The sequence below is a fragment of the Lepidochelys kempii genome, chromosome 2 (assembly GCF_965140265.1).
Source record: "Lepidochelys kempii isolate rLepKem1 chromosome 2, rLepKem1.hap2, whole genome shotgun sequence".
Lineage (NCBI taxonomy): Eukaryota > Metazoa > Chordata > Testudines > Cheloniidae > Lepidochelys > Lepidochelys kempii.
Window position 1 is genome coordinate 86,822,034 of NC_133257.1, and position 15,083 is coordinate 86,837,116.

Consider the following 15,083-nt stretch of genomic DNA (forward strand, 5'->3'; position numbering starts at 1 on the left):
GTTGTAAATATTGCAGAAGCAATAGGTGATGGCCCATGTTTTCATTCCCACTTTCTAGGTCACTACTAGATTTTCTGCTGTACATACCACATGGTAGCTGCTTGATTTAGGGTAAGAAGGAGATAATTGCTCTGTAGACAGTCTAATGTAAGACTTTTTTTAAATTCTCACTGCTCTCCTTATGTACTCTCTCTCCACCCTTACCCGCTCCATTTGTGCAGGACAACGGTTATGAAGCTGAAAGTGTTGGTTCAGTTCTCAGCTCCAGGCAGCAATTTTAGGGTCAATTACTTCTTCACCAGACGCTGAAATCCGTTTTTCAGGCACCATATTAGCTGTAAATATTTCAGAGGACAGTGGATTTTTATTTCCTATTTTCAGTGTGAACCCTCTACTCACAACCCACATAAGAATCTTTTGTTGTTAGAAATATCTATTTAGTTTCTATTGCTGGGGTCTGATTCCAATTTGCAGTCTTCATGATATGTGCAAGTGTACTACTTGTTGCATTGCCACTGATCCTATTTGGTGGTAAGAACTGCAACTCATACATAATGCCACAAATCCTAAATAAAGGAGTAAGTGTTCAAAGCGTTGTGCAAAATTTCAGCCATTTATTTCACACTTACATGCATATAAGACTTTCAGCTAAAAACATTTATGATTCATCTTGGATCCATCCTAACCCATGGGTTAGGAGTAAGAAAGATTTGAAACGAATCATATACCACTGAAATGCAAGAATGTCAGTCTAGCACAGAGTTAATACAGTACACAGAGTATTAACTATCAGACTCAATTTGGTCAGCTGTCCAATGAAGAAAACAATCAAACTGCACTGCACATCTTTCAGTAATATTATATTGAAAAATACAAAGTAACTACAAGGCCCTGATCCTGAAACTTGTTTCACATGGGGACGAGGGTCCAGTTGCAGGATCTGGCCATTACATATTCCTATATTTTGAGAGAAAGGAAAGATAATGGAAGTCTTCATTATTGTTGATGATTTTAGATTTTTATTTTCTGAGGTGCCAAAGAAAGGAAAGTTTCACTATAGAAGATGTTTATATTTTACGGTCATAGCTAAATTGGTAAAGACAACTTCAGAATATTAAAATAAATGGAAAAGCTTTATGCAAACAAACTTTCCTTGCCAAATATTAACCTTTTCTGTATGTTGTGAATCTTTAGCAAATGTAAATTTTAAATAAAGTGCTAAGCAATGTCAGAATAGGATGCTAATGCCTTGAAAAGAAATGAAGCCAGGAACATAAGAACAGCCATACTGGGTCAGACCAAAGGTCCATCTAGCCCAGTATACTGTCTTACAACAGTGGCCAATGCTAGGTGCCCCAGAGGGAATGCACAGAACAAGTAATCATCAAGTGATCCATCCCGTCACCCATTTCCAGCTTCTGGCAAACATAGGCTAGGGACACCATCCTTGCCCATCCTGGCTAATATCCATTCATGGACCAATCCTCCATGAACTTATCTAGTTCTTTTTGGAACCCTGTTATAGTCTTGGCCTTCACTACATCTTCTGGCAAGGAGTTCCAGAAGTTAACTGTGCATCATGTGAAAAAATTCTCCCTTTTGCTTATTTAAAGCCTGCTGCCTATTAATTTCATTTTGTGACCCCTAGTTCTCATATTATGAGAAGGAGTAAATAACACTTCTTTACTTTCTCCACACCAGTCATGATTTTATAGACCTCAATCATATCCCCCCTTAGTTGTCTCTTTTCCAAGCTGAAAAGTCCCAGTTTTATTAATCTTTCCTCATATGGAAGCTGTTCCAAACCCCTAATCATTTTTGTTGCCCTTTTCTGTACCTTTTCCAATATATCTTTTTTGAGATGGGTGTCCACATCTGCACACAGTATTCAAGATGTATACCATGGATTTATAGAGGGGCAATATGATATTTTCTGTCTTATTATCTATCCCTTTCTTATAGGAATGTAAATAGCTATTTAAAAAAAATTAACTGTGTAATCGATTAAAATTTTATCAGTTACATGGTTAAATGTTTATCTGGGGAACTAAGGATGCGAGAGGTGTGTTGTGGCACCCCCACCTTTTATGGGGTTGCTAGCTGCCACCCCTGGAGGCCCCTCCTGGCTGCTGCTCTGGCTGGCAGCGGAGTGTAATCATTAACTGAAACCAATAAGACTGATGCTTATCAGCTAACCTTTTACATCCCTACTCTCTTAATGATTCCCAACATTCTGTTCACTTTTTTGACTGCTGCTGCACATTGAGTGGACGTTTACGTAGAATAATCCACAATGACTCCAAGATCTCCTTCTTGAGTGGTAACAGCTAATTTAGATGCCATCATTGTATATGTATAGTTGGGATTATGTTTTCCAATGTGCATTACTTTGAATTTCATCTGCCATTTTGTTGCCCAATCACCCAGTTTTGAGAGATCCTTTTGTAGCTCTTTGCAGTCTGCCTGGGACTTAACTATCTTGAGCAATTTTGTATCATCTGCAAATTTTGCCACCTTACTGTTTACCCCTTTTTCCAGATCATTTATGAATACGTTGAACAGCACTGGTTCCAGTACAGACCCCTGGGGGACACCACTGTTTACCTCTCTCCATTCTGAGAGCAGACCATTTATTCCTACCCTTTGTTTCCTAGCTTTTAATGAGTTACCAATTCATGAGAGAACCTTCCCTCTTCTCCCATGACAGCTTACTTTGCTTAAGAACCTTTGGTGAGGCTTGTCAAAAGCTTTCCGAAAAATCTAAGTACACGATATCCACTGGATCCTCCTTGTCCACGTGCTTGATGACCCCTCTTGAAGAATTCTAGTAGATTGGTGAGGCACAATTTCCCTTTACAAAAACCATGTTGATTCTTCACCAACAAATTATGTTAATTTATGTGTCTGAGAATTTTGTTCTTTACTATAGTTTCAACCAGTTTGCTCAGTACTGAAGTCAGGATTACCAGCCTGTAATTGCTGGGATCACCTCTGGAGCCCTTTTTAAAAATTGGTATCCCATTAGCTATCCTCCAGTCATTTGGTAATGAAGCTGATTTAAAATGATAGGTTACAGACTACAGTTAGTAGTTCTACAATTTCACATTTGAGTTCCTTCAGAACTCTTGAGTGAATACCCTCTGGTCCTGGTGACTTATTACTGTTTAGTTTATCAGTTTGTTCCAAAACCTCCTCTAATGACACCTCAATCTGAGACAGTTCCTCAGATCTGTCACCTAAAAAGAATGGCTCAGGTTTGGGAATTTCCCTCACATCCTCAGCCATGAAGATCAACGCAACAAATTCATTCAGTTTCTCCGCAATGGCCATGAGTGCTCCTTTGGCACCTCAATCGTCCAGTGGCCCCACTGGTTGCTTAGCAGGCTTCCTGCTTCTGATGTACTTTAAAAAAATTTGCTATTACTTTCCAAGTCTTTAGCTAGCGGTTCTTCACATTCTTTTTTGGACGTCCTAATTATATTTTTTACGCTTCATTTGCCAGAGTTTATGCTCCTTTCTATTTTCTTCACTAGAATTTAACTTCCACTTTTTAAAGGATGCCCTTTTGCCTCTGCTTCTTTTACTTTGTTGGTTCTCTTACTATGTTTTTTAAATTTGTTATGGAGTGTTCTGGATATTCAAAATGTGACACAGCAGACTTTACATAGTGTAATGCCTAGTTTACCTTTCTCAAATTATACCTCAGTGCTCCAAGAGGTCTTCACAGCTTGATTCACACATTTGAAATTTAACAGATTATATAGCATAAGTGGAGGTACTCACCCAATTACATTGTCCTTCAATAAAACAAATGCAAATCCCCAAATTTCCTCTATCTGCAGCTAAAAATTTCAAACCCGAATGTACTGTTTTAGTCTACAGCCACACTCTCTGCCTGAAGGTCATCAGATCTCACAAGCTAAGCAGGATTGTTTCTGGATGATATCTGTCAGACCCTCCCAAAAATACCCCAGGTGGTAGTGTGTTTAAGATCCAGTAGGACCTTACCACTGAGTCAGCACTCAAACAATACTCCAGCATGATGTTAGGGGGCACTGCGCAAACAAAGGGCTCATCTTTCTGACAAAATGTAAACCAATGCTCCAGTTGTCATTAAACTCTGCAAGAGCTTAGTTATTAGACTCAGTGCCCAGGCCAAGTGTCTTCTTAGGTCATTATATTCTGCCTGCATAAATTTCCCCTACAGTTTCAATATTTTTCATCCGTTCTTGTCTTAAGCTGCTGCATACTGTTCCAGTGCATTCTGAAACTACTGCTGCATTCCTTTCCAGAGATGGCAGCATTTCAGTAGATGAAGTGATTCCTGCGTACAATTTATAAAGTACTCTGAAGTATTTTTTTAATGGAAGAAATATAGTGTATAAAATGTAAGATAATATAAAGTTTAAAAACAGAGCTGCCATCAGGCTTTAGTACACCAAACTAGCTTTTAGTTAGTCTTAATAACCTGGGGCTTCTGAAGGTGTGCATAAATGGTCAGAAGCTAACTCTTCCTAGACTATTAGTAAGATAAAGGCTGTCGCAAATGACGGAGGAAGTGTTGATTTTCCTTAGATTTAAAATGCAATCTGTTTTCTTCTCTAATATAGATGTCATGAGAATTTGTGAATTCTCAATATACTCATTCTTCAAATAGGTACTGCCACAAGTAAACAAAAAACAAAACAAAAAATCCCCCCTCCACTTAATGCACCACCCATCTCTATACTCCCTTTAGAGAATCAGTTTAGAAGCATCAATCTAAAAATGTCAGTTCTGTGTGCAGCATTTCCATTCCAAGTAGAAGAATGCCGCATGTCATATTGAAAGATTCCTTTCTAAGGTCATTCCATGTTCCAGTAAGTTTGTTATGAAGCTCTGGAATGGCAGATAAGGTTATGTTAGATAACAAAGTGCCTTCATAAGCTTGTTCTAGGCAGCAGTGTGCAGCCAATGTTTGAACAAGGGGCTCCTACAAAATTTTCCCTCTTAGAGTCTGCAATAAATCGCATGCTGGAGGATATGTTGTAGCAGCAAGGATGGGGGAGGATTGGGAAAAATCAATTAATCCGTTTTCCTATGTTCCTCTTATAATTACAACCAAGGAAAAATAAGACCATTTGGCAAACAACCTCATATTAAGTGCACTTGCTGGAAGTGGTCATACTTCGTTCCTGAAAAAAAAATGGAATGCACAGTATTTATAGAATAGTGCAGTGCTCAGCTTGTGTGATCTGACATAGGAATGCCAGGTGGGAAGTCCTGGAGGAAAAAGGAAAATAGTCCATAGAAAAATGTTCTTAAAACATGTGATATTTGCATTCTGATGAAATCCAAAAGGAAAAAAAGATTGTTCTACAGAAGTACTTTTGAAAAAAAAAATGTTACTGCAAAACAGTTTTGGTTTTGTATCTTAAAAAATCTCAATGCTGGAGTGGGCATCATTTTCAGATCAAGAGCAGCAATGCCTGAGCTAAAGTATCCATACAATAGTAGAGAGGGACTATACATGAATAGGAGCGAATCATACATTGGAAGTATATGGTATTTGTATTACTATGAAAGACCCATGTATCTGGTCAGAAGGATGAGCAAGTGTTAGATTTTTCATGTAACAGAAATGGAAGCTGACCCACAATCAACTTAAAAAAAAGGCTAGGGCTTTCCTTTAAAAAAAAAAAAAAGACACAAACACAGACTATTAACACTTCCTTTAGGAGAGTAGCCCCAGCTCTACAGAGATACATAGTGTCACCTAGGGATTCTTCTTTTCCCATTATGCTGCCAGAGGCAAAAGCCTGCGGCCAGACACAAATGCCAATGTCAGGTGTTAAAATAGGCCTTACAAATCAAATAACTGCGGGAAATCATTTTAAACCACACCTGAAGTCCCAAAATAATCATTTTGGGTTCTATAATCTGTCAGGAAAAGTTAGAAAAATGGCTTCCCAATGCTGAACTGTTGACAAAATGCAAAGTTCTGAATGCTCAAGTTATTGTATTGAGTCCTACAACATCTTTCACAACCCACATGCATTTCAAAATGCTTCTAAAAGTCATAAATTGCCCCTAAGAACTCATTCCTGAGGCAGTGGACGTTAAGATTTTTAGAATCATGTTGTTCATTCTATTTATCCATTCATATTCCTATTTATGTATCTTATTTTCATGCTAGGACATATCCAATATTTATCATTAGAATTTAATATTGAGTCTAAACATTTTGTAAGAAAAAAGAGCAGATAAATGGGCAATTTAAAATGGTGTTCTTATAGCGCGTTGTAGTCCTGGGTCCGAGTCACGTGTACAATGCAAGCTCTTTTTATAGCAGCCAAAAAGAATGCATGTAGTAACATCAGCATCATGCACCCAGGCAATGAGTTGTTCGTATAATGCTGCTAAAACCTCCAGTCACTGATAAAACCCACTTTGAATCTGCTGATTCAGTGTTTAACTTTGTACTCGGAGGATCTCTGCTTGTCATCAGTGCGCTACAACCCTGCGCCTGTGGCTATTTAAAGCTCGCCGTGTGTCTGGAAACAACTTTCAGCAGATTCCCAGCCCTCCCCTTTAGACGCATCTGAACGACCCGCTCCTCCTTTTAACCACAATGAAATGAAACCACCGAGCTATTAGTGGCTGGGCAAGTCTCATCTCAGCAACACGCTCGGACAATCAGCGAGTCCATTAGCTTAGGCAACGTGCCCAGTAATGCCCGTAGATCACTCACAGGAACCCCACAAGATCGCGGTCTTCCGAAGGAGGAAAGATAGAGCACAAACGCACTTGAAAACAGTCCGATCCCAAAGCGATTTTACTAAAGAAGAACGTGCATTGCTGCGGAGTTTAAGGAGAGAGCCTTTTGCACACCCTCTCCTCCAGCCACCCTATGATAACTATAGCTGGGAGATGTAAACAGCCACCTACAATCCCCTACGTTATATCCATTAAAGCCTTCCATGTTCCTTTCAATTAGGGTACATTATATAAACGGGGGAGCGGCATTCCCCAGCGCCGAGGGATTTCAAAGACGACTCTTACATTACAGCAGTAGACAGTTGTACATGACTGGCAGCATACAGAACGCTACAGCCTAATCTGCAACGAGTCAGAGCCTTCAAAATAAGAGATCACAAGCTTCCAGAGCAGGATCTTGGGAGCAGTGAAGTCAATGACCAACCAAACTACCATTGGCTTTTACTGGCGCAAACTTGCGCTTGGAACCCGCTCCCGCGGAAGCCTCTGGGAGCTTCCCCATCTGGTGGGCTTGAGTGGGAGCAGGATCGGGCCCCTCTCCCCTTTCCGCTTCGGAAGCGGAGAAGGGGGTCAAAAAGGAGAGGGAGGATCGCGCTCCGCACCCGTCGCTGCCCGCAGCAGCTGATAACATTGGAGAGAAGCAGAAAGCAAGCGCGCTTGCAGCTCAACTCCTACCGATAGTGAAGAAACAAGCCCCACAGCAACTCGAAACTACGTATTAGCGGGGGAGCGAGAGAAAAGCCTGGGTTTGCACAGAAGGAAAAAAAATCAAAGCAATGAAATCAGCCGGCTGCTGAAAGCTGCAGGTTACCCGCTTCGAGCCCAGCTTAGAGGATCGCCCAGCTCCTGCAGCCCCGTGCCCGACTGAAGACGCACTTCACAGAGCTCGAGAGAGCCGCGCTGCTGCACGTGAGCCCGCTGCCACCGCAGTCTAGTGTGAGATTTTATACCCGCTCCGAGCAGCTGTTTTAACCCATAGCTCGGCAGACACAGGGCAACGCACGGGCAGATATGTCCATGGGCAGGGATGAAGTCCGCGCCGGGCATCCCCCCGGCTGAACAGACTGGGGAAGGCAGGCAGGGAAGCAGGAGCAGCCGATGTCCACCAGCCTTTCCCACTGACCTCAAGCCAAGGACAGCACAGCGGTTCCTTCTGCGCATCGTTATCCGGCGCTGGCCGGGGCGTGCAAATACAACTGGGGCTCAGCAGGGCAAGGAGCAGGCGAGGGGAGGGGAGGGGGGGGCAAGAAACTGAGGCACCTCACCTGAGTCCTCCGAGGAGCAGGTCCTCCTGCCGCTCCGGAGGATGCTCCCCTTCGCCCCTTTCTCCGGGACAAGGGGCACAGGGCAGGGGAGTCCCAGCTGCGGCTCGGCACCCGGGAAGAGGCGCGCGCGCGCTCTCCCGCCGACCCCGGCTGCTTTGACGCGCTCTGCACCCACGGCGGCGGCACCAACTTCCCACCTGCAGCGCTCGCCGGGCTGGGAGTCAGCCCCGCCCGGCCCCGTCACGCCGGCCCGGCCCCGCCCCGCGCGCCCACCGCGCCTCCCGATTGGTGCGCCCTGCGCTCCCCGCCCTCCCTGCCGGCGGGACGCCGCCCGGGCTGCCGCCGCGCTCTGCAGCAGCGGTGTTGGGATGTGGACGAGCGCGGGCTTCGGGGAATTGCTGCTTGCATGACTCACGGCTCTTCCCAGGCAGAGAAAGAGGAATGAATTTGCAGACATGGCTGGGACGGGATGAGGAGAGGGTTTGGACAGAGGGTGTGATCTCATTTACACTGGTGTAACCCTGAAGCGCTATTCTGCATTTACACCCAGCCCGTGCTAGCCCATTGGGGACCCTAAGCAGGAATATTTTGGAGAACCCTCGCTTGCACACAACACATCCTAATAATGAATAGGGGGGTCCTCTGGAGCTGCTTGGGGCCCTAAGCAATTGCACACAGGCTGCTTAAGAAGCCAAATGCCAGCTCTCCCCCCGTGAAATCAGAATCTAGTTCCAGGCACAGGCTGCTCAGAACTTTACAGCTCTGAGGATACTTGGACTAATTGTATCATGTCAGGAGAATGAAGGGGACACTTCCTCCCACCTCTCTCATTTCTTGGTGACAATGTTCTGAAGTATAGAGCGGCCAGGTCTGTTTTTTTCTAGAAAAATCATATTAGAGGACTGGCAGCTGTATAAGCTTCCCCTCCCACACCTTTCCAGAAATTATAAGAGGTATGCATGGAAATCCAGTGACAGATTTCCAGGCATCATTTTTCCTCTCTACAAGGAGTAGAGAACAGAAAGGGAAAACAATACAGGAGCTATCTTCCTCAGCTAAGCATGTTAGGGACCAGTCTCAGCAGTAATGGTAGAAATGATCTGATCTTGGCCTCTGCAGCATAACACAAAATAGTTTAATACAATTAGTAATGTTGCAGAGCGAGAATAATGATTTGTGTAGTAAAGAAGGATCCAGTAATTGACCCAGGGAAGCCACCTTTCAACTATTAATAGGTAGGACTGTTGCTATGTAACATGGGCTTTGTACTTAGTGGGGAAAATGTAGGGCTTGAAAATCCCACCTGTCTCCCCCCTTCCCTCAGCAGTCCTGCTAAAGCCCTTCTTTTGTCCAAGTCATGGGCAATCCTAGTTGCACAAAAGCACATTGAGGTTAGGAGGAGGATAGAATGGAAGAGGTCAGGGAAAGAAAAGAGGACACAGCTGTAGCCATGCAGCCCTTGAGTCTGAGGGCAGCTTATGGTCTGCAAATATGTGTTAAAAAAGCCCAGCCAAACAAACCAAAAAAAGCCTTACTATATTCTGCAGCAATCACCCAGAACACAGTCATTCTAATGTTCTGGATCAGTAATAATGTAGGCCCTTTTTATAAGAGTAGGTCAGTAAGATCCAAATTGTGCCCCACTCTACAGAGGTGCATGAGGTAGGGGAATAGTCACAAGTCACTGGGCACAGTGCTGGGCACAATCAGAATCGCTGCATTCAGGAAACACAAGGATGGTGCCGTGCCTTTGTCCATTGTGGTACTAGCCTCTTAAAGGGGTAGAGGCAATGCCTTCTGCCTTCCCTCATGGAGCACGAGGCAGTAGAGGGGGGTACCCACTGCAGCCTTTCAGTGTTTGTACCAGCAGCTGCACTCTAGCTCCTGGAGACATTAGGTCTGTCTCAGGCATGCCTACAAAAGCTCCTACTGCAGCTTTGGCTTTCAATTCCCCTATCACTGAGGCTGATTAAAATTGTATGTAACCCTAAGTTCAGAGGATTCATACCCTGGAGATCATTGCATAAGGGGAGGGTAGCTAGCCAGGTACCAGTGGCAAAGACTTAGGAACCCTTGCTTTATAAGGCAAGACTGTTGTTTCATGATAAGCTAAGAAAGATGTTCTTAGGCTGACTCAGCCAGGTTATCTTGATATCAAATGTAGTTATGTCAAGAAAGGCTGCTGGTTGTCTGCATTTTTTTTCCCCCCTAGGCAGCTACATATAATTAACTTTGTGAAACTTCCCAGTTTGGAGTCTGACATAATGGATTAAGAAGAGCCAGAGAGAAAGAATTTAGTAAATAGCTGGGTAATAGCAATGCCTTCATTCTTTCTGCTGCTTGGCAGAATTTACATGGAAACTAATGTTACAGTTCTACACTGGGATGCACAAACATGGACCCTTGTTTGTCTGTAGGGTCCCAATAAAATCAATAGGACTCTGCAGAAGGTCTCACCAGCAGGACTGGGACCTAAGAGAATAGACCAGTTTAAATTCTCAGACTGAGGTCAGACATAGGTTCTCAGATACTGTGGTGATGAGCCAAGTATAAATACCTAGTTGAGATTAACGTGCATGATTTTAAAGTTAGTTTGCAGTTCCTTTCTGACTACCAGACAACTTGCTGGTTGGCAGCTTTGGTGTCCCATTTGGCTGAATAGGATTTTTCCTTTCCTCAGCTGCTTCATAGTAGAGAGAAACCAGAATAAGCATAGGGAGCCTTCAAGTTTATGACCCACACCAGCTGTATTGAGAGAGATAAGGGAGCCTACAACAGATTAGAGAACTAGGCCCAGGTCTTCAGCTGGCATAAGTCAGCCTAGCCCCATTAGGTTTAACACAGCTGTGCAGATTTACACCAGTTTCAGTGGAGAGGACTTGTAGGTACATCAGAGTAGCAGGAGTAGTTTAGGCCTGTGGTAAAGAAAGTAGCCAGGGGCCTTTAACTGGGAAGATCTGAAAGAATCAAGAGAATTGTTGTACGGGGGAGACTAGAAGCAGGAAGACGGCCATCAGGGAAAGCAGTTGTTATGTAAGTACTACTAGAAGAAGCTGGCTTTAGGGAACTGTAGGGCAATAGTTTGATTTAAAAAAATTGGAAAAAAATGCTGACTCATGCTGGTGGGAGAAAGGCCCCTGCCAATCACAGTTGTGGAGGCATTAAAGGCCCTAATAACGAGGAGTTCTAAAAATATTCATTCTAATGGTCAGAATGCCTGCTAAGAGAAATCTGACTTTGTGCTTTTAGTTTTGTCAAGCCATTGTACTCCTCAGGACACGACTGTATTTAAGGCAGGTTTTTTAAAAAAAAAAAAAGTTCACCAGTAACAGTGTGGCACCCACCTCTTATGAGCACCCATTCTGGTCAAGTGGGCCTGCAGTCTTCAAATAGTCCTGGCCCTGATATTGGACCATACTCTCAGACCTTCCTCCCTGGAGGCAATGGTTCTGCCCTCTTGATCTACTCTGGCCCCAGCTGGGCCATTAAGTAGTTCAGTTCCCCTTCTGGGGGCTTAATCACTGTCCAATTGTAGGCCAATTCCCAAGTGGCCTATGGGGGACCCAAGCCCACCCACTACTGCAAGTCCCTGCCCAGGGACCCTAAGAATGATATCTACACACCACCATGTTCCTTTAACAAAACTGCCTTCAGTTCCCTGGGCCACTTCCCCAATGCTTCACCCTTACCTCAAGGCTCATTTAAATTCAGGCCCAGCAGCCAGCCAGGAGTTCTCACACTCCCTCAGTCCCTGCCAGTACTGAGCTGTCCATGGTGCTGCAGTTCCCATTGGCCAGTCAAGAGCACCATTTGTACTCTTCTAGCTCTAGCAAGAAACTGACTGTTTCTTGCGCTGCAGCTCCTTTTATATGGCCCTTCTGGGCCCTCATTGGCTGCTCCCTGCAACTACTGTAGGTTGCTTGGAGGACTCCTCTACTGCTGCTTTCCTGGGACAGGTGTGGCAGGACACTGAGGCCTCCAGTAAAGGGCCTCTGGGCCTAGTCCACCCCATCATATCACCCTATTACAGCATTTCAGACAAATCTTTCCAACTAATGGTCCAGTTGGTAGATATTTAATACATATTTACATAATAGATTGTAATTGATCTGAAACCATTTTAATACGTATTGTGTTTAATATGAACACACTATAAAGCAGAATGTCTGTTTCTAAAATGAAAAATTTCACAAAAAGACTACACTAAAGTATCATCAATATGATCTACACTAACTTAGCAAGTAATATTGCAGTAATATTGGATATGAAGTGGAGAGCTTATGACAGGAAGGGCATTCATATTGCTTGAGATTTAAACTCCCAAAAGCTATGCAGAATGTTATATCTAAGCACAATGCGGTGCACAAAGGGAGGTATTTACAACATAACTCTACAAGGCCATTTATACTAGAGAAGGGTGTTAAAAATTGCAGCCAAGCATCACTTATTCCTGCAGTGATTTGGTGTGTCCACAGTGAGCCATTTTGGTTTGGGTAAATAAATCCACTGAAATGTCTGTTTATGGCACTTCAGCCAACTATGGCTACATTAGTATATTAAAACACTTATCCCATGGTTCTCTGCACAGTTCCCCAGAACTTGGATGAATACATATTATATATTGTTCCTTTTGACTCTAGCAGGTAGCTGATATATGAGGTCATGTGGGTTTCCATTAGGAGCAGAAATTGATGATAGCCAAGTATAAGGCAATTCTGTTTATAAAGAAGATACACAAAGCTCTGTTTCCCTTAACATAATAGGATCAAGTGACAAGAGAGTTTGCTTGCTCCCAGTTCCAAGCTTTTTTCCCCAGCCAGAACTATGCTGAAAAAGCTCTGTTGGCTTTTACTCAGGGCCACGCTTCCAGTGCTTCCCTTGCTGTCTCCTGGGTGTTGCAGCCATCCTAGGGGTTTCTGACTCAAATCCACCCAAATCAATCCCCAGCTCTCAGTAGGAGCATTTAACTGTTCCCTCAGCTGGCCTGAATGAGCAGCATTTATCACACCCATAAGCTCAACAAGATCTAACTAACCATCAAAGACATGCTTGCTGGGAGCCACCCAACCTCCATCATATAATTACACACAAAAAACTACGTAGAAAAACATCAAGAGTACGTCTACACAGCTGCTGGGAGGGTGCTTCCCCACAAAGGTAGCCAGACATGCACTAGCTCTACTCAAGCTAGTATGCTAAAATGTGCTTGTAGCAGCATGGGTAGCAGTATGAGCTAGCCATCTAAGTATTGTCAGCAATCACAGCTTGCAGCAAATCCAGTCTCCAGGCAGCCCAATGACTACAGCTGGCTAGTAGCAGGCTGCTTGATTGGCAGGAAGAGTCAGCAGACCAATTCTTAAGCCCAGCAGTCTGGGGATTGCTCAAAGTATTTGCCCAGGATTGTGATAGTTTCTGTGCGTGCTTGTTCCCAGTGCTGCCCCTGCTTTGAACCTAGCCTTGCCTGTGCCATGCCTTGCTCTAGGTAACCCAACCCTGAACCTGGGCTCTATTCTTGGCTACTGACTTCTGCTCTTAGCACTAGGCATAAGTGCCCACATCCTGACACTTTGAGCAGCCCTAAAACAATCAACCACAAAGGAACTAGAGCTGATCTGGTGACCAGAGACCCTTACAAAGGCCCAATATCTCTGTGATGGAGGAAGTGCGAGGCTAGGTTGCCACCCTCCAGGTGCAGAATGCAGTTCTGCAAGCTTTAGTTGCATGACCTTCAGCTCTGACTGCTGTTCCCCATGAGCCCAAGATTCCCCTGCCTGACAAGTTTGGTGATTGTGACAAATTTCATGGGTTCCTAAATGAAGTCAGCTCTCATTTTTGCTATGTCTGCAATCCCAATTGGGATAAGTTACTGGGGAGACCCTGATTTGGCATTTCTGCACCTGAAAAAATCATGCCTGATTCTGAGACAATTTGAGGACTTTGTTCAAGCAATGGTGGTGATCTTTAATGACCCAAGTTACTAGTATATGGCCAAAGCCACACTTCAGGTGTTGTGTCAGGGACAATGGCCAGTTGCTAAATATGCAGTGGAGTTCTGATGTTTGGTTGTAGACACTGAATGGAACAAGGCTGCCCAGGGTTATTTTTGACTTGGCCTAAATGATTATAGTAATGATGAACTGGCAGGGTGGAATCACTGACCAGCCTGGATGCCTTAGTCGATTTAGGAATCAAGATCAACAACTGCCTGACCAAACACTGCCAAGAAAAAAATTGGTCCTTCCGACTTCCACCAGCCCTGCCAGTTCCATCTCCACTCCTCCCCAGCCGTCCACACCAAAACTTGTCCACCAGTATCCTGCTTATGGCCAATCAGCATCCAACAATCTCCAACTTCAACTCTGGCACTCTGTGATGCCCGATACCACTCTAGAAGCGCTGGTGGACTAGGATGCCTCAGGAAGTTTAATGGATCTGGAGTTCACCTGAGCGCACAAGGCTCTCATCCAACGTAAGGACCCCACCCTGAGTTAGTGGATTCTATAGAAGAGTCACTTGTCTCATTGGGACCAGTCACCCACCAGAGGGCTCCCTTAGAGATAACTACCCTTTGAGGCCACTGAGGCCTTCCAATTTGGGCTAATTCATGCACCAAATTCAGCACTTTGCCTTAGCATTGGCTAGCTCATTGCCCACAACACATGCATCTACTGGCGATCAGCCATCACATGCTTTGACTCCTGTCTTGCTGACAATCCTGTTTCCTGAGTGCCAACTGGGGACAAGCTATAAAAGGTTGCTGATTAGGTACTCCAAAGAATTTAGAGAAGTGAAGAGGATCCAAAGGCAACCCCAGCAACTCCCACGAACCTCCCCAACAGCCCCAGGGATTTCTGTTAAATATCAACACTATGCTGATGTGTTTTCCAAAAGAAAGCTGATACCCTACTGCAGCTATGACTGCCCCATCAACCTCCAGCTGGAAGCAGAGGTTCCCTTCAGGTGTATTTACTCCCTTTCAGAATTTCAGGCCCTCCAGAGCTAACCCACAGAAAGGGTTCATTCCCCCCTCTATGTCCCCAGTGGGGGCCCTGGTCACCTTCA

The 15,083-nt window shown here is 44.3% G+C and overlaps 1 protein-coding gene across 2 annotated transcripts in view; it reads right to left on the minus strand.

Annotated features, from left to right (window-relative positions):
- Positions 1-8,221, minus strand: part of EPB41L3 (erythrocyte membrane protein band 4.1 like 3) — a 198,123-nt gene extending 189,902 nt beyond the window's left edge. The window contains exon 1 of one of the 2 annotated variants that reach the window (XM_073331510.1): positions 8,022-8,221. The gene's annotated coding sequence lies outside the window, so the exon portion shown is untranslated. The remainder of the gene's footprint in view (positions 1-8,021) is intronic. The other variant, XM_073331503.1, reaches the window with a different exon arrangement.
- Positions 8,222-15,083: the final 6,862 nt, after the last annotated feature.